The 23,658-nt window shown below is 32.6% G+C and overlaps 1 pseudogene; it reads left to right on the top strand.

Moving 5' to 3' along the window:
* The window catches only part of LOC109675104 (nucleoporin NUP35 pseudogene), a 45,396-nt pseudogene extending 27,124 nt beyond the window's left edge, over positions 1-18,272 (top strand).
* The last annotated feature ends 5,386 nt before the right edge of the window (positions 18,273-23,658 follow it).

The raw sequence follows: 23,658 nt of genomic DNA on the forward strand, positions 1-23,658 counted from the left end.
TATTTTTGAGGACTTTATCTTGTATTTTTGTGTTCCTGCTGTGTATTTTCTGTCCACCACGATGTGAACTTCTCTGCTGTCTTTCTACCATGATGCAAAGACACTTCTGAAACCATGAAACAAAATAAGTCTTTCCTCCCCTAAGTTCTTCTGTCAGGTAATGATCACAGCTATGCAAAAGAAGCTAATACAATAATCAACTTTAAAATGCTGATCTAAATTTTCTGGGAACTCAGTTTTTATCAGTGAAATATCACATATCCATTAATGTAATCAAATACTATTATTCATTGTGAATTTAGGTTTTGTAGATATTTAGCAAATATAGTCAGTGCTTTCATAACCACAATAAGACCTATTAAAAGTTAACGTAACAATAAATCATAGTATTAGCAAAAAGTATTATAATCATAATGGAATAGAAAGAGATATCACTTTAATTTAAGATGTGGGACAGTGTTGGAAGCTTGCAAGCACAAAGCCCAGAGTTCAAACCAGAATAGTGCCCAAGATAAAATGTAGGGGGATAGAATGGAATTTTGGACTGACCTTGAAAGATTATATTGTCAGATTTTTCTTTTTTTTTCTTCATTTCCAGCTCCACTAGAGCTTGGCCACAAAACAGAAAAAGAGACCCAGAGAGGACTTGAATCTATTGACAACAGCCACCTGGAGCATCAGTGTGGTTTGGCAATGACATTTTGCCTAATTAAATTGCTAGACAAACCCAGGGTACAACAAGGCCTATGAATGGAGAGCAGGATATATAGTAAAACTGGCATGAAACAATTGATTTTGAATATGTAAGGAGTCAATAAAGTAAAGTAGTTATGACTTTCCAATGCAATTATTTAAATAATATGAAAGTGTATAGTCTTTCACTAGTGTAAGACAGGGGAAAGAGTGAGCCCCGATTTATAGGTGATTTTTATGAAATTAAGATATTTCAATTCTTTAACAAATGTTTTCTTCAAAGCTATTGTCTTTCTAATGCATTGTTCTAGTTGCTTTTAGCTGATCATGTCTATACTTGATATTAAGAAATACTGTTTTTGTCCAAACAAAAGTGTCATTTTTTTCTTTTACAAACTCAGAGAGCAAGAGGGTTGAATAGGTCTTGTTTGGGTGAGCTGGTGCTAGTTGGAGGAGAGAGGACGGTGAATATAGTACAAACACTGTGTACAACCTGTATATAAATGGAAAAATGAGATCTGTTGAAACTATTCCAGGAATGAGCAAAAGGGGGATAAAGGAGAATAATGGCATAAATTCAAGTATGATATATTCGATATACAATGAAAACTTTTTTATATGCCACAATGTACCCCTGGTACAGCTATAAGAAACTAATAAAGTTTTTAAAAAGTGAAATAGAAAATGATCACAGCTCTTCAGAGATTCTTGTGGTAGAAAGTAGATATCTGATGTGCACTGAGGGAATTTCATTATTGGGTGGAAATTAAGTGTGCAATTATTTATATGATAAGAGTAGTTTAAAATACTTATTTTCATATTTAAATATCTCATTTTCCTTTTAGTTAATTCTGATAATTTATGCATTTAAGAATATATCCATGTTTACAGGCATTATTAGATTATCAATAACATTTACAAATTCGTGTCTTGATGCTTTTATCACTCAGCTTCTAGTTAGTGAGAGAGTAATGCTAGAGAGGTCAATATATAATATTTTTAAACTAATATATCTTTTTGAAGGTTTTCCAATTATGGTTCAACATAATGCAAGTATTTTAGTGTTAGGTGCTATTTTCTTGATTGTCTATTTTCATGCTCTCTTATTGCATTTTATGGTATATATTTTCCTATTTTGTGTTTGAATTCAAGTTCTTCAGTAGAAAATTTCTATCCTAGATTTATTTTGGTTTTTCTTTGTTTTTTATAGGTGCCTATTCTTTAATTTGTAACATTTCTATGTCTTTTTGTATTGACTGGATCTTCCCTAACAGTGTATTGTAATATCTGGTTGTTCAATCCATTCAAAGGTTGCATTAACATTGGTGAGTTTAGCTCATCTAATGCATAGCATTTCAATTAAACTTCTAGTGTTGTTCTGCACAGTTTCCAATTGCTTGATCATGATATATGCTTCTTTATTTTCTTTCTTTTTTTGCTTTCCATTAGATAGTACTACTTTACTCTGAAAAAAAATCTAAAAATAAATTTCCAGTTTTTTATGTGTTCTCTTTTCCTTGAAAGAGGTCCATATTTTAATACATAAAAATCATTGGAATAATATATACACATATATTTATCTTTAAGGATGTGTGTCTATTTATCTATCTATTTATCTATCATCTATCTACCTATAATCTATTTAAAGATTAAATCTTAAAATACAATTACGAAGCCGAGAAAGACATCATAAGAAAACTATAGAACTTTATTACTTCAAAATTAACTTTAATAGTTTAAATAAAATACTAGCAACAAAACCCATTTACAATAGCCAAGTTATGGAACCATCCTGGTGCCCTAAAATTGATGATTGAAGTAAGAAAATGTGGCATATTTACACAATAAAATATTATTCAGCCACCAAGAAGAATGAAATTATGTCATTTGCAGATATGTGGATAGAGCTGAAAATAATCATGTTAAATGAAGTAAGCCAAGTTCAGAAAGAAAAAAGACAGAGATTCCATGTTTTCACTCATATGTGTAAGTTAGGTACAAAAGATAAATGTACACACAATTACTAACAGATATATCTGTATATAAGTATATATACATATAAATGTAAATATACATGTCATGTTTGTAATAGTGGGAGTGTTTGAGGGGATTGGGGTGTAAAGGGAGGAGGGAGAAGAGAAGAGAATGCTATTGAATAATAATGAAATACATTGCATCTGCATAAAAAGTAGCATAATGAAATACCTTGAAAGGTGTTTAATAATATGGGTAGGAAGGAAAAGGTAAGTGAGAGTAACAGAGGGACTAATCTGATTAGAATATAATATATTCATGGGTGAAATACCATATAAAACCTCTTTGAGAAATTAATTATTTTTTTTAAAAGACAGGAAGGTAAAATAGGACCTATTAGAGGTTGGAAGGGTGAATAAAGAGGGGTAAAGGAGGGTGAATATACTTGTTGTATATACTTGTATGAAAATAGAACAATGAAACTTGTTGAATTGTTTTAAGTAGGGGGAGAAAGGGATGAGGGCTAACAATGGAGGGCATAAACCTAACTAGGTTATGATGTAAGCATATATGGAATTGCCACAATGAAACCCTCTTGTACAAGTATTATATGTTAATAAAAGCATTTAAATTTTTAGCAAATTAATGTAGCAATATGCACAATAAAAGATTTATAAAGCATGAGCTAGTGGGAGTTATGATACGAGTGCGAAATTTGTTTAATATGTGAAAATCAGTAAGTTTAATTCACAAAATCATTAAATAAAAGAGACAAAGCACAGAATCATTTAAATAAGATTCAATTTTAAAGTACAATTTAGCCTGGCTTCATGATGGAAACACCCAAAAACTAGGAATATAAAGTAACTTCTCAAACTGACAAGTTATATCTATAAACTCCCACAGCTAACATCATACTGAACAGCAAAAGATTAAGAGTTTCTTCCTATGAGCATGAACAAGACAAGTTGGCCATTCTCGATGCTTCGTTTCACAGAAATTTAGTCATAAACAAAATGTGTACGGATTAGTAAGGAAAATGTAAACTCATTTCTATCTACAAATGGCAGGATAGGTCTCACATGCAGAGAAATTCTACAGACTCTACTATAAAACAATTAGAGGTAATAAGTAAATTCAGAAAGTTTTCAGGAAATATAGAAGATGGTTGATGATAGCTAGCTAGCTAGCTAGATAGATAAATGATATTTTATATATTTGTAATGATGACTCTAAAAGTGAACTTTAAACTCTTTATCTATCATAACACAAAGACAGTAAGATTCTGGGGAATATATTTAATAAATGAAACACAAATTATCTGCCAACAAGTTGAATAACGTAAAAGAAATGTATAAACTTCTAGAAACATTTAAGATACCAAGACTGAATCACAAAAAAATTCGAAGTAAGAATAGATCAATCAGAAGTGAAGGAAATTAAATTTTTAATGAAAAGATTTACTTCAAAGAAAATCTCAGGATTTCTTCCCATAAATCTTCATAGTGAATTCTATCAAATATTAAAATATTTAAAGAACCAACAATAACCTCTTTCAAACTCCTTCAAAATATTAAAGAAAAAGGAGTATTTTCAAACTCATTTTACAATAGCAGTGCCACTTTGCTAACAAAGTCAAAGGCACTGCAAGAAAAAAAGAACCACAACCTAATATCATTAATGACCACAAATGCAAAAATTCTCAGAAAAATGTTAGCAAATATCAATCAATGATACATCAAAGGATCATTCACTGCAATCCAATAAGATTTATTCCTGGAGTAGAAACTCATGTTTAGTTGAACATATACATATAAATAAATGTGGTTCACCCTACAAACAGAATGAAAGATAAAAATCATACAATTATCTCAATAGATGAAGACAAAAACAGTTGACAAAATTTGATTTTTAAAAAACATAAACACAACTCATTGTGGGCCATGTATGACATTCCCAGATCTACCATCATGTTCAGTGGTGAAAACCTGAAAGAATTTAAGATCTGGAGCATGATAAGGATAGCTACTGTTACTACTTCTTTTCAATATGTTGCCAGAATTAGTAGATAGAAGAATTTTGCAAGAAAAATAAGTTGTATATATTCAAAAGGAAAGAATGAAATGGAATTATTTTCAGATTATATGAATTTATATAAAGGAAATCCTTATTCTCCACTGTGAGAACTAATAAACAACATCAGTAAAGTAGTAAGATGCAAAGTCATCTTACAGCCATCAGTAGCTTTTTATACACTAATAGTGAAATGTCTGAAAATGAAATTAAGACAATAATCCCACTTATAATAGCATCCAAAAAAATTTTTTTAGAAATAAATTTAAGCAAGTGAAAGATCTATAAAATAAAAACAATAAAGCACTGATGAAAGAAATTAAAGATCTTAGAGAAAAAATGGAATGAGACTCCATCTTCATGGACTGGAAAAATTCAAATTTTTTAAATGTTCAAAGTATCCAAAGTAATCTATGGTTCAATGCAATCATTATCAAAATGACAATGCCATCATTCACAGAAATAGAAAAACTGTATCCTGAAATTCACATGGAATTGCAAATGAGTATAAATACATAGCAGTATTAACCAAGAAACAATTTTCAAAATACATGGCAGAGCTATAGTAATTAAAACACCATATTATTGAATAGAAAAGAGAGAGCATAAATGAAACCACACAACTATTGTCAATTGATTTTTTTTTCTTTTTTATTACTTTTGTGTTGTGTTAGGGTACGTTGTAGCATTTACAAAGGTTCTTACAATATATCAAATATATCACTCTTGAATTCACTCCCTCCACTGCTCTCTTTCATCTCCCCTCCTGTGATTCCTAAAACAGTTTGAACAGATATCATTTTTGCATTTATATTCATCCTCCTACACATTTCCCTGTCACGTCTCCTCTCCCACCAGTGCCAATCCCCCTGCCCCAGCAGAACCTGTTCCATCCTCCTGTTCTGATTTTATTGAAGAAAAACCATAGAAGATAATAAGAGAATCATGGAGTTTTTTGCTAGTTCGAGATAAAGATAGCTATACAGGGAGATTCCTTGTGTTCTTCCCATGAATATATGTATTACAACCCCAACTGGTTCATCTGTACAAGTCCTCTTTACTCCTCCTTAGTCCCCTTCCCATGGCAAGTTTAAGATTTCTATATTCATACCTGTACAGTGAGCACTTCTACCACATTCAAGTTTTTGATTGTCTTCCCTTGCCCTATCCCTCCTAAGTGCAGCCTCCCCTTAGTGTAACTTGTATCCCATAATATTGCTGCACTTGTTTTAGGTCTGTAATCTACATGTGAGGGAGAACATGTGGCTTTTGGTCTTCAGAGCCTGGCTAACTTCACTTAAGATGATGTTCTCCATTTCCAACCATTTACCTGTGAATGACAAAATTTAATTCTTCTTCATGACTGAGTAAATTTCCATTGTGTATAAATACCACATTTTCTTAATCCATTCATCAGTAGTGGGGCATCTTGGCCATTTCCATAGCTTGGCTATTGTGAATAGACCTGCAATAAACATGGGTGTGCAGGTGCCTTTGTAATAACCTGAGTTGCATTCCTTAGGTATATCCAAAGGAGAGGTATTGATTATGGTATGGCAGATCTATTTTTAGTTTTTTAAGGAGCTTCCGTATTGTTTTCCATAGTGGTTTTACTTTCTTACATTCCTACCAGCAGGGTATGATGGTTCCTTTTTCCCCACAGACTCACCAACATTAGTTATTGGTGGTTTTCTTAATGGTAGCTATTCTAACAGAAGTGAGGTGGAATCAGTGTGGTATTATGGCCAGTAATGGTAAGCACTTTTTTCGTGTGTTTTTTTAGCCATTTGGACTTCTTACTTTGAAACAGTTTGTTCAGTTCAATTGCCCATTTATCTATTGGGTCATTGATTTTTTTGGGAGTTTACTTTTCTGAGCTCCCTATCTATTCTGGTTATCTATTCTGGTTATCAGTCCCTTGTCTGTTGTATAGCTAACAAAGAATTTCTCTCATTCTGTGGGTGGCCTTTTCAATTGAGAGACCATTTCTTTTATTGTGCAGAAGCTTCATGTACTTTCATTTGTCAATCCTTTCTGTTAGTTGCTGAGCATCTTGAGTTCTACTGAGAAATCCTTGCCTATGCCTATTTCTTCCAGTGTATTCCCTGCTCTTTCCTGTACTAGCTTCAAGGTTTCAGGTCTGATATTAAGGTCCTTAATCACTTTGAGTTGATACTTGTGCAGAGTGACAGGCATGGATGTAGTTTCAGTTTTATGAAGGCAGATATCGTGTTTTCACACAACATTTGTTGAAGACTCTGTCTTTTCTCCATCTTATGTTTTTGGCATGTTTGTCAAAAATTAGGTGGGTGTAGCTGCATGGATTCATATCAGAGTTCTCTATTCAACTGTTCCACTGGTTTTCATATCTGCTTTTGTGCCAGTACCCTGCTGTTTTTATTGCTACAGCTCTATAGTATAGATTGAAGTTGGGTACTGTGATACCTACAGCAGTGCTGTTTTTGCTGAGTATTGCCTTGGCTATTTGTGTTTTTTTCTGTTTCCAAATGAACTTTAGGGTTGCTTTTTCATTCTCTGTGATGAATGTCATTGGTATTTTAATGGGAATTGAATTGAATATGTAGATTGATTTTGATAGAACAGCCATTTTTACTATGCTGATTCTGCCCATCCATGAGCATGGGAGGTTATTTCATCTTCTGTACTCTTTTTCAATTTCTTTCTTCAATGGTTTGTAGTTGAAGGGATTTCTGCATTTCTGTATTTGTTGCAGTATTACACATAATAGCAAAGATAAAAACAATCTAACTGTCCATGAATGGAGTAATAAAGAAAAACATGACATATGTATGCAAAAAATGGAATATTCATAAGACTTAAAAACCACTAAAATTCTGTCATTTGCAACAACAACATGGATGAAACTTATATGACATTATATGTTAAGTGATATAAACCAAGTACAGAGAGACAAATATTTTCTAATCTCATCTACATGAAAAAAAATGTTTAACTCACAGAAGTCAAGAGTAGAAAGGTAGTTATCAGAAGTTGAAGAGTGGAAATGAATGGTGAAAAGTGAGATTTTTCTCCAAAGGTCCAAATTGTGGTTTTGTGAGATAAGTTACAACAAATTCTGGTATTCTATTGCACAGCAAGAAGACTATAATTAATAATCCATTGTGTTTCAAAATTACTAAAAGAAGATTTAAAATACACAAATGATAAATATTTGAGTTGATGTTACGGTGATTAATCTGATTTGATCATTCACTATATATACATACCACATTGTGCCCTATAAATACAGATAATTATTATCAATTAAAGAAAAATGAAACTATAATTTTTAAAGTAATAGCAATGTTATATTTTGAAAACCAGAATACATTCTTGGAAGAAATTAAAGAATAACAAAACAAAGGAAAGACATCCTGTGGGAAGAATCACAAGACTAAGTTGATATTGTTAAAATTTGCCAGAAGGAATGTAAGTCAGGTTACAACAAAGGCACCTGCACACTCATGTTCATTGCAGCATTATTCACAACAGTTAAGCTATGGAATAGCCAATGTGCCCCACTACAGAAGAATGGACACTGACAATGGAATTTTATTCAGCCACAATGAAGAATTAATTTTTTGCATTTGCAGGTAAATGGAGGGAACTAGAGAACATCTCCTTAAGTGAAGTTAGTCAGGTTCAGAAGGATAAAAACTGCATGTTTTCTGTCAAATGTGGAATATAGACCTAATACAAATACAGCAATATTATGAAAAACAGGTCATGCTAATGGGAAGTCACATGAGACAGGGAGGGTAAAAAAATGGAAGTTAAGAAGGTAAGTAAGGTTGATGTACTCTCTATATAAGAATTAATATAGAATCTTTAAACCTGTTCAAACCACCATAATAAGGGAGCAAAGATAGAACAAAAACAGAGGAGATGAACCAATTAAGGTTATAATACATATATACATGGACATGTCACAAGGAGTCTTCCTGCATAGCTACTGTAAAGAAACAAAAATGTCATTTGTTTTTTTCTTTGACAAAATTGGAGAATAGGAGAGTGGAACAGATTCTGCCTGGTGATGTTTGTATCACTGGGAGCAGGGAGGATGTGAGGAAAGGATGAAGGAGGTTGAATATAGTGCAATTATATGTATACATGTATGTACATGGAAAAATGAGATCTGCTGAAACTATTGCAGGAATCAGGAGAGGATGGGATAAAAGAGTATGGTGGAGGGAGTAAATTCAAGTATGATATATTGACAGATTTTTTTGTAAATACCACAAGATATCCTCATCAAGCACTACAATTTAAAAAAAGTTTGCCAGACACACTTTGAACATTATCAAAATTCACAATACAAAACATGTGCTCTTCAAAAGACTCCATCAAATTTAAGCTGGGAATAGTGGCCTACATCTATAATCCACACTCCTCAGGAGGCTAAAGTAGAAGGTTGCTTGTTTGAAGCATGCCAGGGCAAAGCTAAGGAAACGTACTTCAGAAACAAAATGCAAGCAAGAGGGCCGGGGCCTGGTCAAGTGGTATAATGCATGCACAAACTCTGGCTTCAGTCCCTGGTAGCTGAAAAAAATAAATTTGAAAAAGACATTATAAATAGTAAAAAAATTATGAGGGAAAATTTTCAAATCATACATCCATGAAGGAACCTATGTATAGAACATATAAAAAATTATTAATCCCTCTAAGAAAAAGACAAATTGCAAAATTAAAAAACAGATAATAGCACTGAATAGACATTCTCCAACAATGCCACAGGAATGATAGGTAAATGCATAAAAAGATGTTCAAAATTCTTAGCTATCAGGGAAATGCAAATCAAGGCCACAATGATATAGTACTTCACACCCACTTTGTTGTATAAAAAAGGTAGACTAAGTGAAGATGTGTAGTAATTGAAAAATGTTTTTCTAGTGAATGTAAAATTGTTTAGATGCTCTAGAAAAAAATCTGGCAAATTCCTGAAAAACTTAAAAAAGATTGTTTTTCATAGAAATTACACTCAGGGAGATATGCAGAAAAATTTAAATGTGTGCTTTTCAAATTTTAAACAAATATGTGCAGTGTTATTCATAATATGAAAATGTGTAAGTAATTAAAATCTCCATCAACTGATAAGAGCCTTAATAAAACATGGAATAGCCAATAGCATACAATGTCATTCAACAATAAAGTGATTGATGAACTGACAGATGTTCTAACATGAACTAGCCTTGGTTTATGAAAAAGACAATTCATCAAAGACCACAGGTTGTATGGTTACATTTATTTACAATTTTCAGAATATATAAACCTACAAAAAATACAAAATAAAAGGGATTAGTGGTTACCTAGGGCTAGGGGGTTTGGAAAGAAATGCAGGATAATTGCTAGTTGGTGCAAGTTTTCTTTGGGGGATCAATAAAATGTTGTAATTTGGATTGTGACAAAGGATACACAGCCTTGTGAACACAGTAAAATGTTATTATGCAAAATGTTACTATGATATTGGCTGTATCTTCTGAAAGAATTAATTATACAGTATATGAATTATATGTTGTCTATTTTTAAGTCAATTACTTTAGCAATATGTCACATACTTCTTATCCATTCATACAATATTACTTAGAATTTTTCTTTTATGCTTATATTTCATGGATTTTACTTTTTATGCATAATACAATTGCTAGTTTTATGTTATCATTGTCTATGTATTGTCTATGTATTTTTTTAACATTCTCTTGAATTTCTTTTCTTTATTAAATTCTTGAAGGAATATTTTTAAAGTGTGTCTTCATTTGGCAAACATTTTAAGTTCTTGTATACCTTAGAACATTTTCATTGTCATGAAGATTAGTTATTTGAATAGATTACAATTCTTGGTTTCAATTTATTTTATTATAATTTTGTAAAAATGTAACTACATCATCTCATGGTGCTCTTGAGAAAGATAAAATCAATTTGTTCTTTGTTCATTTGTAGGTAATTTGCTATTTTGCTCATAAGGCTTTCAGAGTCTGATTTGTTTTAATATTATTAAATGTGCTATGTTATTTTTTGTTGTTGCTATTTTGGCAATACTGGGATTTGAATGCAGGGCCTTGTGAGTGCTAGGTCTTGTGGGTACTGTGCCACTTGAGCCATGGTCCCAGTCCTTTTTGCTTCAATTATTTTTCAGATAGGGTTTTGAGACTTTTGTCCTAAAATGGCCTAGGATCATGATCCCACTACCTCTTCACATAGCTAGAATAATAGATAAACACTTCCATATCTTGCTTGTTCTTTGAGATAGAGTCTTGCTATTTTTTTGCAATCTGACCTTAAACCATAATCCTCCTATATACACTTTTCAAGAAGGTAAAGTTATAGGTGTCAGCCACAGTTTCTGCTCTGTGTAATTTTAATTATATATTTCATGTGACATCCTATGAACCCTTTGAAATTGAATATTTTCAGTTTAAGTTTCCAGAACATTTAAATCCATTATTTTTTTATTCACTCATTCATAGATGCATACATTTTTGAGGTCAGTTCTCCCTCTTACCCGCTACTCTCTCCCTCTACCGCCCACACCCCTTGCTTCCAGGCAGAACCTGTTCTGCCCTCTTCTCCAATTTTGTTAAAGAAAAAAACATAAGCAATAATAAGAAAGACATAGCATTTTAGCTAGTTTGAGATAAGGATAGCTATACAGACAGATTCCTTGCATTGCTTCCATGCACAAGTATATTACAACCCTAATTGATTCATCTCTCCCAGACCTCTTCATTACTTCCCGGTCACCTTCCCATAGTGGCCTCTGTCAGTTTAAGATTACTATATGCACTCCTCTGCAGTGTGCACATCAAACACTTTCATGTTTTGAGTTTCCTACCTTTCCCAATTCCTCCTGAACGTGTTCTCCCCTTAGTGTGTGACCCAGGTCCAGTAATATTACTGCATTTGTTTTAGGTCTAAAGTCCACAAGTGAGGGAGAACATGTGATGTTTGGCCTTCTGAGCCTGGCTAACTTCACTTAAGATGATGTCCTCCAGTTCCATCCATTTACTTGAGAATGACAAGATTTCATTCTTTTTCGTGGCTGAGTAAGATTCCACTCAGTATAAATACTACATTTTCTTAAACCATTCGTCAGTAGTGGGAGATCTTGGTTGTTTCCATAATTTGGCTATTGTGAATAGTGCTGCAATAAACATGGGGTGCAGGTACCTATGGAATAACCAGAGTCACATCCCTTTGGGATTATCCCTAGGAGTGGTATTGCTGGATCATATGGCAGATCTATGTTTAAATTTTTAAGCCTCTATATTGTTTTCCAAAGTGGTTATACTGGCTTACATTCCCACCAACAGTGTATAAGGATTCCTTTTTCCCCATATCCTAGCCAACATTTATTGTTGGTGGTGTTTTTGATAGCTATTCTATCAGGAGTGAGGTGGAATCTTAGTGTGGTTTTGATTTATATTTCCTTTATGGCCAGTAATAAAGCATTTTTCCATTTTTTTTGGACCATTTGGATTTCTTCCTTTGAAAAAGTACTATTTAGTTCAGTGCTCACTTTTTTATTGATTCATTGATTTTGAGGGAGTTTAGTTTTTTGAGCTCCCTTTATATTTTGGTTATCAGCTCTTTGTCTGATATATAGCCAGTGGATATTTTCTCCCACTCTGTGGGTGGTCTCTTCAGTTTTTAGACCCTTTCTTTTCCCATGCAGAAGCTTTATTATTTCATGCAGTCCCATTTGTCCATCCTTTCTCTTAGTTACGAAGCTGCTGGGGTTCTATTGAGGAAGTCCTTGCCTATACCTATTGCTTCCAGAGTATTCCCTGCTAAATCCATTATTTGAAATTATTTCTTTGCATGCATACTTTCTGCCTCTCTAAACAGAATATTACTGTGATTTCCCATAATTCTAAACTTTGTTCAATCATTGCTAACTTTTCTGCAGTAATTTGGGAAAACTGCACCTGTCCACACCAGCAGTTTTCATTCATAATTGAGATGTAGTTCAATATTTTCACTTACTGGAATTACAGTTCTTTTCAAGAGCTATAACTATTTTTTTCAGAGTTAAAACCATTTTACATGTTCATCAGCATTGCTGTCTACTTGTGTAGAGGGAAGGTCAGAGGACATCCTGTTATTAATGTGAATTTAAGAGAATCAGATTGAATCCCAAGCGGAGCAACTCAGGCAACACAAAAGCAGTGCTTGCTACCTTGATTTTCACTCAGGCACAATATCTTCTCAGTGAAGAAAATTTTTTTTTCATTTTTATTTTACCAGCTAAAGATTTTTTTTAGTTTCTACCTTGGCAATTTGTTGGAAGAGAAGATAGGGCACATTGTGGTATTTACAAAAGTTTTTACACTATATTATACTTGAATTCACACCTCCACCATTCTCCTATATATCCCCCTCCTCCAATTCCTAGAATAGTTTCAGTGGCTATCATTTTTCCATTTACATACATGTGCACACAGTAGTTGCTCCATATTCACCCTCCCAAACCCTTTCCCCACTTCCTCCCCCCGCCCACTAGTACCAATCCCCCAGTCAAGACCTGTTCCACCCTCCTGCTCTCCAATCGTATAAAAGAAAAAAAAACAATGACATTTTTGCCTTAAGACAGCTATAAAGAGAGTTTCTGTATGGCACTTACATGTATATATGTATCATATCCCAAATTGTGTCATCTCTTCTATTTTTCTTCTTTCTCCCTTAGTCCTTTTCTTATGGTAGTTTCAACTGGTTTAAAAAATTCTATGTTTATTTTTATACAGAGAGTACATCAACTGTATTCACCTTCTTAACTTTCTTCCCCTCTCGAATGTGACCTCCCATTATGACTTACCTTCATAAAGATGCTGTATTTGTATTACATCTTTATTCCACATATGAGGGAATGCATGTGGCTTTTGCCCTTCTGAACCTGGCTAACTTCACTTAAGATGATGTTCTCCAGTTCCATCCATTTACCTGAATTTGAAAAAAATTCATTCCTCTTTGTGGCTGAATAAATCTATTTCTTACCCCAACAGGAATGAGGTACTTACATACTCTATAGTAACTGGACATTTTTGGTCACTGATACTTTTTTTTTGAAATGTTGTTGCAATGACAACATATACAATGAGGTTTTCCATTATATTATTTTTTTTTAATACAGACCTAGTTCTCCTCTTCAGTTCTGCAGATTTTCTTGATTTGATTTGGAGAAGGAAGGCTAGCATATAATCTATTTCAACTTATTATCAGGAGCAAGAATCCTTACTAAATCTTATTCAAACATATACCTCCTCTCTTACTGTAACATATTTTTATTCTCATGAATAAATATATTCTTTCAACTACTAGTTATTTGAAGTGGTAATAGGATCTTGAATCATTGGTAGGTTGATCCAATAAACTTGTTCTAATGTACAGATTTAAATCCAGAAGAATTATCAATTTCACACACACACACACATATAAAGTATGAGAATTTATATACAGTAAATTGCAGCAAATGATAAAACTTTTGGGACATGATGAAAGTACCATTGGAGAACATTAATTTGTTGAAGACAAATGGATAACTTGGAAGCAAAGAGACAACTTTAGAGATGATTTCATTCATCTAGAGTGAGGTCAAGGGCTTGTCTTAAGGAAATATCAGGGGGAAATAGAACAGGGGGTGTATGCCATTGTTTTAAATTAAAAATATCACTTGCATATTATTTTTACATATGTTAAAATAATTCATATGAAATTATGCAAAATGAGTGCTATTGACATTTATAGAATGAGAGAGATGAGAAAAAATATGTTTCAGGGAGTATATTTTGTATATTTCAATTACGTGCATGACTAGCTTCAAACTAGACATGTCCAAAAAATTATGGTGAAAATTTCTGCTTGATTTTTGGTACCTTCCTTCAAGGAATGTGAAATATGTGAAAGGGTCTGATAATTACCTTTGTACTGGGTTTAGGCACATCATCAAAGGCTGTTTTGCAAATATCATAAATATATGTTAAGGTATATTCCATGTGTAGATATGCTAGTAAATAGAAGTGACCACAGATTCTGGCAATTCTTTAGTGAGAATAACATTTAATTCAGGAAGGGATTTGGTATTCAGAGAGAAAATATTTTTCTTATTCTTGCTATAACAACTTTTGATGTTTTTTTCTTTTTAGCTAATGCATAAAAACACAAAAATTATTCTTATTAATGGGACATAATGTTATGTTTTGATGCATGTATATATTACATGATGCTTAAAGTAGATTAAATGTACTCTTTCTCCTCAAATACTTATCATTCTCATCTGGTGAAAATTCTTTAAAACTTTTCTTCTGCCTGTAGTCAACCTACTGTGTAATAGAACAATAGAGCTTCTTACTTCTGACTGTAACTCAGTACTTGTTGATATGGGCATAAATTTTTCACTGATTGCTGACCCAAATACCAAATTAACAAAGGTTTGAAAACAAGGTTGGATTTAAGTCTCTATTTCTTTGCTAAGTAGTCTATATCCTTGGGAAAAATCTAGACAAAATCTCAGCCTTAGTAGGATTAGTCATAAATAAGAATTACTATATTTTCATATTACTATATTGAATCATTAATATTTCAATCAGTATATTGAATACATAAGTTGTAATGTAAGGATAATAATCATTGATGTGCAAACAGGAAAGATCCAAATCTGAAAGGAGTTATTTGAAATATTTAAGCCTGTAAAATATATTTTAAGTACTTTAGGAAATTAGTATTAGAGTACAATAAAGACTACCTTATCATATTAGGGGACATGATGCTTTAACACATATAGAAATTTGAGTACTTTTAGAAAGCTGTCATAAAAATAACCTCTTAATACAGCATATAATTCATTCTAACAGAGTCACAAGATACCATGGGAAATGGATCATAATTTTAAATTGGTATGACTGTTGTGCTAACTAATGATCCTCCACATTTCAGTAATTTATAATAATAAAAATATTTTTTAATAATATTTGTTATTGCCATTGTAGGTCTGCTATACCTCAGGGAACCAGGCCGACAGAATAACATTCTGGCAAGGGAAAAAAGACTCAAGAGGTAATTGTTATACAGCTTTTTCCCAAATATACCATATATCAGGGCTCTATATTTGTAGCATACAAAGGCCTCACAAGGTTATATCTAGATTCATTGAGGTAGGGGAGGGTAATTTCATAGCAGAAGTTATCTTGGCTCACAAGGAAGGCAATTATTTTGAACAGTAGCAGAGAACACCCCATATTATTTTGTCATTAGAATATAAAATTTGGTGTTCTTGGAACAGAAATCCATTTAGGAAGTAGCTAATGTATTTGGAAAATATTATATGAACCAAGCTCTGAAAGGCTTTACCTGATACACCAAGGAGTTTCATTGTGGAAATTATACATATGATGAAATTTTTATTAAATATTTTCATTCTGGCAGAGAGCGGTAACCATTTCTGAAAAATTAAAACTAGAAGCAAGGATATGTGGTAAAAGTACTGAAATAATTAACAATTGAAAAGGATGAATGTTGAAGTAAGATTATATAAAGTATTGGAGAGAGAATGACAATTTAGAAAAAGAATTTGAAGGTTGAATGAGGGAGAAAGTTGACCAATTTGACATCAGTGACCAGAGAAAATTACTCACTTTTACATAGTTAACTTGGGCAATTCTATGATTAGTGGTAATATTCTGTCATGACAGAGGATCTAGGGAAGCAGAAATATTTAAAAGTGGTGGTGGTGGAGGATGGACACTTCCATTAGTAGCAGGTTGAATTGGTGCAATTTGATGAGGGATGTTCAGAAGAATATTAGATATATGTTTGTCATAATTATCTTAATTTATAGGGAGGACCAAATTTGAACAAAAACTTTGGAACTCTTAGTGTATAAGTACAGTTTAATGCTATACTTACTTATATTAGTATGATGGGAATATATATGAATGTTTATATTTAGATATATGTATTTATATTAGATATAAATAACTCTCTAAAGACAAAATCATTGATGCCAGAGATTTGGGAGTTCTAAAGGGAAAACATAAAATTACTAAAGGAATAGTATGGCACAGGGGTGGAAACTGCTGAAAGGCAGGAAGAAGCAAAAGAAGTGGTGTTTTACAAAACAGGAATGAATAAGAATGAATCCCAAAATACAGGAATGCATCCCAAGTAAGGAATCGAATTGCCAATAAATTAGGCAACTAGTAACACATAAATGAGTTTGTACTTACTATATTTTTGTTAATTCATGATTTATTAATCAGTTTTGCTTAAAATACATAGCAATAGTACATAAAATACACTAATTGTTTAAAAAAGAGAATAATTATTTTAAAAGATAAGATTGATATTTTTTCAACACAGAAATAAAGTATAAATCCAAACAATTGCAATTATTTTTGTTGTCTCAAAATACCAATGCTGGAGAGGGTTGAGGTGCCACCCTGAGTTACTGGGTCTGTGAGCTCCTGTTTTGATCCCCCTCACTGGGTTTGCAAAAGGAATCTGTATATAATGGAAGCCTGAGTTGGGTGACAGCTAACCATCCAGGTGGTAGGAACCATTGAGTATTGGCTTTTATAGATCAGAACAAGTGATGCTGGATTCACCAACATCTTCAAGGCCAGGAGTTAATGCCCAGTTCTTACCTGGATTTTTAATGGAGGATTTGCCTGCTCTGGTAACTCCTCAACCTTGATCAATTAGTGGCCCTTCAGTAGGAGTAATGGAAATGAGATCACCTTTACTTGCAGGTGGGTCACCACCACAACTAGTTGTATCAGCTCATAAAGATAAAAGTGGAGGTCCACCCATTAGAAATACATATGATGACATTTCCAGCCCAGGACTTGGAGCAACACCTTTAACTTCAAGAAGACAAGACAAATATTTCAGTGATGCAGCGTCCTTGTATTGGAGTTAGAACTACTATTCCTAGAACAGGGCAAAGTACGTTTAGTCCAGCAAGTACTGGTCAACCACAAAAGACAACACTACATCCTGCAAAGTTGGATCCTTTTTATACTCAATGAGATTCTTTGACTTCGGAAGATTACCTTGATCACACTTGGATGACTGTGTTTGAAGTTTCCCAAGCATCTGCTTCTGATATATTGGCATAATTTGTACAATATGGAAATATCTTAAAACACATGATATCTGACACAGGAAATTGAATGCATATTTGTTATCAATCTAAACTGCAGGCTCCAAAAGCCTTAAGCAAAGATGGGAGGATGTATGGAGACTCTATCAAGATTAATGTGAAACCATGTATAGATAAAAATGTCATGGAAATCCGTGATAGATTTCCTTTGTCATTGCCATCTCTAGCCTTTACACCAACAATCAAGACCTTAAGTATACCAACACAGCCTGGAAGTACTCTTAAGATTTCTACCATAAGACCTCTTGGTATAGCATACAAAGCTTTTACTAGTGACTACCAGGTTATGTCTGACAGACAAACACCAAAAAAAGATGAAGGTCTTGGAGTACACGTTAGGCTGGTGTATAATAAAAGCTAAGAACTCATTTATAAGGAAAAGTTTGCTACAGTAAAACCAGAGTTAGCAGAGTACTGCCAGTTTCCTTCAGTTAGTTGTATAACCATTCTTGGCAGTGTTAAGCAGCCATGTCAGATACTTCTTTCACAGGCCTTTTTCTTTTTTTCTATTTTTTTCCTTCATTGTTGTGCTGACTGGGAACATTGTGGCATTTACAAAGGTTCTTACAATGTATCAAATATATCACACTTGCCTTTAAAAGATGCTTGGGATTTATTTTGAAGAAAACTAAAAATACATCTAGATAGGATTTGTGCTTTCTGTGATAGTCCATGATTAAGCACAAAAACTGTAAATTAAATAATTGAATTTGAGGTGAGTTTAGTGGTCTTTATGAGAAAGTAGGTGGATTTCATGATGAGAGCTACAGCTGCTTCTACTAAGATACAAAGATTATAATTAGCAATTTAAATTATGGTCTTTCTATTTTGATAGTATTTAATACTTTATTTATGTATGTATATGTCCTGTCATAATTGTCATCTTTTAGTGCTCTAAAACTCAAACATTCTTTTAAAAAATCTAATACTAAAATTTGTTGATAATAAATTGTCAATTATATATACCAAAAAATTACAAAATTAGTGAGTGCTGCAAATTCATAATAAAATAAATAGTAAAGTTTTGCTCTTCAAATTTATTATGAATATTTTAGCTTTATGAATTTGCCATAATTAAATTTAATTTTTTTAAATTAAAAACAATAAAATGAACTTTTAGTTTGACCTTTTGTCAAAATCAGAATAGGATTGGTAGATGAAATTTAGGGATTCCAAGTAATATGAATACTTTTTAACATAGGCATGAATGACAGAACACTTGGAGCATTCTTATAGGTAAAAAGTATTATTTATCTAATGTTCATATTGATCTGAGCATTTTGTATTTGTATTTGATAAATCTGTCAACCCTAAATCAGAGATACCAAGATAAATAAAAAGTAACTTCTTTTTTGGGGGTGTGCTTTGTGCTTGCAAAGCAGGTACTTTACAACATGAGCCCTTCGTCCAGTCCATTTTGCTCTAGTTATTTTACAGATGGGGTCTCAAGAAGTATTTGCCTGAGTTGACCTTAAACCATGATCTTACCCATCTCAGCCTCCCAAGTAGTGAGAATTACAGGTGTGAGCCAGCAGTACCCAGCCAAAATAGACTTCTCATTCAAAATTTATAAAGGTAAATAATTAGAAAAGAAGTCAAGTGAATTTTCAAATAGTATTTTAAATTTTTGTAAGTCTACAGCATCTGTGTTACTAAGTTACATGAAGTATTTACAACTGTTTAAGGATATATGTGACATGCTCAGGATTATTTAATAAATGGTGATTTGGCAAAATTATTTTACCTGTGAAAAAATAAATTTTCTACTATTTTATGAAACAAAAAAGAAAGTTGGTTTTGACAAATTAATATTAAGGATATGGTTGATGTACATCTCTACACAAGAATGAATATGGAGTTTTAAAACCTGTTGAAACCACCATAAAAAAGGGACTAAGGTAGAAAGAAGAAAAATAGAGGAAATGAATCAATTTGGATTATAATTTATATATACCCATGGAAATGTAATAAGAAAACTCCATGTGTAGCTATCTTAAACAAACAAAAATGTAGTTTTTTTCATTTACAAAATCAAAGAACAAGAGGGTGGAACAGGTCTTTCTTGCCTGGGAGGGACTGGTACCAGTAGGAAGGGGGAGGAGGTGGGGAAAGTATGTAGGAGTATGAATGTAGTGAAAATACTGTGTAGACATGTATGTACATGTATGTAAATGCAAAAATGATATCTGTTGAAACTATTTCAGGAATAGTGCGAGAGGAGATAAAGGAGAATGATGGAGGGGGTAAGTTCAAGTATGATATATTTGATATATTGTAAGAACTTTTGTGCCATTCAGCACAACAATAAGAAAAATGAATTATAAAGTTAAATATAATAAAATCCAAAAGAATATAATGAAAAATCTAAAAAAGAATAGGATAAAATTGTACATATTTACATTTTATGTATTAATATGGAAAATATCTAATATATCCATTATTGCCTTTGGATAAAGGGTAAAAAAAGTTAGCATATAATATGACTGCCAAAATTCACAGAGAAACATTTTACATGGAAGGAATCATACATGGCCTATAAATTCATGAAAAAGATACTCAACTTTGTAAATAATTGTGGAAATTCATTAGAATTCTGCATTTTATACCCAATAGCCTAATAAAATTAAAAAGTCTGGCAGTGTCAAATGTTGGGAAGAATAATTAAAACTCTAATGAGAGCATAAATTGGTAACATCAATTGTAAATCATTTTATCAATATCCTTAAGTAAATACAATAATTTTGTCTTTCCTTATGTATCCTAAAATACATCCTTATGTATGTGCAAAAGAGAAATAAAACAATGTTTATTGTGCCATTATTTTGTGATAATACCACAATTTAAGCAGTTAAAACTATGGTACTACATAAATATATAGAAGACTTGAATCATAATGTGCAAATCATTAAAACAGATTTATAAAAGGAAATTTCAAAATATTTTAGACAATGCAATAATATGTAAAGTCTATTTTATAGATACATAATTGGTAATAATACAAAAGCATGTTTGGAGTAGCAAGTACCACATTCAGGAGAGTGTTAACTTATGGAAGACAAAGTGAGAAAAAAAAAAGGATATTTAAGTTCGTTTGTGTTCTGCATGGATTGTATGTAAACTATTATTTAAAATAATATCGAACATTAATATTTAAGAGATAGGTACAAGTAGATGTTAATGTTCTAGAATTAAATTACTCCCTTTACATCATAATTACACTGTTTGCTGATTGCATGACATTGAGTAAGTTACTTAACCTCTCTATGACTTTTTTCCTCATTAATAAAGAGAACAGTAATAGAATATGTTTCATAATTATAAAGGCTATAAAAGCTAATGTTTATAAAGTACTTATAACCTTACATTGATATTGAGAAACACATAAAGTTTATCAAGATGAATACTATGTATTTTGTTGTTAACTAAATAATTCTTTTTTAAAAGATATTTTGATTAGCATATAACAGTTGTACAGGGGAGATACATTGTTACATTTACATATGAGCTTCCAATATATCTTAATTAAACTCACCTCCCTCCCCAACGTCATCTTTCCTCATTCTTCTTGCCCTGCTTAGAACAATTTCAACAGGTTTCATTGTTCTATTTTCATTCATGAACACAAAATATACCCATCATATTCAGCTCCTCCACCCTCTTCTTATTCCCTCCTTCTTCCCACTAGTATCCACCCACAGATAGGATCTATTTTACCATACAGTCTTTCATTATTTAAAGAATATATTTATAATTCAGTGGGGGGAGAAGTTGCACTGGTATTTCAAACACGTATGTATCGTACTTTAATCAAGTTAACCTCCCCATTAACTTACATTTCTCTACAGCCTGGTTCACTTATTATTGAACAGCTAATAGGGCATTGTGTTGATTTACCTTCATACATACATGGAATGTTTCAATATTTTTCACTCTCTAACATTCTGTTTTCCTTTCCAGCCTCCTGGTAGACCCTTTAGATAGGGGCACTGATAAAATCAGTTGTGTCTCTTTCACTCTCTCAGTATTCACACACACACACATACATAAGATCACATATGTATTTATGTGTACATTTCCCTTAATGGTCTAGCTTCCACATATAAGGGAAAACATGCAGCCTTTGACCTTTTGATCCTGGCTTTCTTCATTTAGCTTGATATTCTTCGGTTCTATCCATTTACCTGTAAATTAAATGATTCTTTACAAAATACTGTGACTATCACAATAACAGTTTTTATGACATTTGTTTGAGATAGGATCTCACTGTATATAGCCTAGGCTGGCCTCAAATTTGTTATGTATCTCCAGGTTGGCTTGAACTTGTGGCCTTCCTGTCTCATCTTCTCAAGTTCTAGGGTTATAGGAGTGTACTACCACTCACTCCTGGTATCCAAATGCATCTTTAAAGCAGTTTTGTGGTGAAGCACAAGTAATGAAAAAAAGAAGAAACAAATGTTCATGTTTCAAGAATGTTTGCTATGAAAAGTATAGATGACTGCTAGCTCTGGAGTCCTGTGGCCATGAGAGGACTCCTACTTCCAGGAAGAGGCAGAAAGCCTAGGTGAGAGGCCCAGTGGACAAGTCTTGAGAGAAGGAAGGTCTCATCTTTTCAAGTTCTTTCCTACAATTCAGAAACTGTTTTAATCTTGAGCCAAATGAAAGCCTCATTTTAATTATGCACTAGGGGTGATTTTTAAGAAAAAGGGAACAGAAAATATAAAATGCATTAATTCTTAAAATGAAACTGACAGAAATCCTGAGGACCTCTGTATCTTTGAGAGGTTGGTCATGTAATTAGCTTCTGAGGTCTATAAACACCCAGACACTGCTTTGTAATTACTTTCTAGCAGAATGACAGAACACAGCATTGAAGAAGACATGAAGAGCAATTGATGAAACCCATCTCTGTGTGCATTTGTTTAGTGGGAAATAATACAAGGGTTCAGTTACAGTGGGAACTCTGATGTAGATGCTCCAAGGTTCTAGAAAGATTGAATACATACTTGGTTGAGGAATTGAACTTCTCTGGGTTTCAGTTGCAATATTAGTAATGTGGGCACATAATAGAACTTGTGCCATAGGGTTGTTATGAAAATTGAACATGTAAAATAACCTTGGAGTCACCACAACAGAGTAAAGCATGAAACAAATGTTATCTATTATAATTGCTTCTACTATTACTATTATTATTGGTATTCTGTATTGTAATCTGAATCTATATCTCAAAATTATTTTTTCTTTGAACTAAGACTTGTCTTAATTTAGGCTTATCAGGCATTGATTCTAAAAATCAACTACCTATGTACAGAAATGTCTACATATGGATATATCCTACTGCCTTCAAGGTAATGAATGGTTTCTTTGGTGCATGAGTAAGGTAGAATAGATGGAGGAAGTTCAAATGTGTATTCATGCACATATATATGACCATAACTTTATATTCTAACATTTTTAAGGACTGAAAATGCTGCATCTAAATGTTTTTCATTCTAATTCTAATTATCTTTTTCAGCATATACTATTTGGCTAAAACTGTACTTTTCACACATTTCTCATTACTCTTTACATCTTATGGTTTATAAATATTATTCTGCTTCTATTAATATTTAACAAAATCCAGTTTTTGAAAACAAATGATGAAGGACAAAAGAAAAATTTTGGGATGGTCTTTTCAAGAAAAATTTTGAGCAAAAAACTGCAAGACACTGTACTTGGTGACACAATGAACTGTAACAAAGTATTTAGCA

Source organism: Castor canadensis, chromosome 3 (assembly GCF_047511655.1).
Source record: "Castor canadensis chromosome 3, mCasCan1.hap1v2, whole genome shotgun sequence".
In the NCBI taxonomy this organism is placed as follows: Eukaryota; Metazoa; Chordata; class Mammalia; order Rodentia; family Castoridae; genus Castor; species Castor canadensis.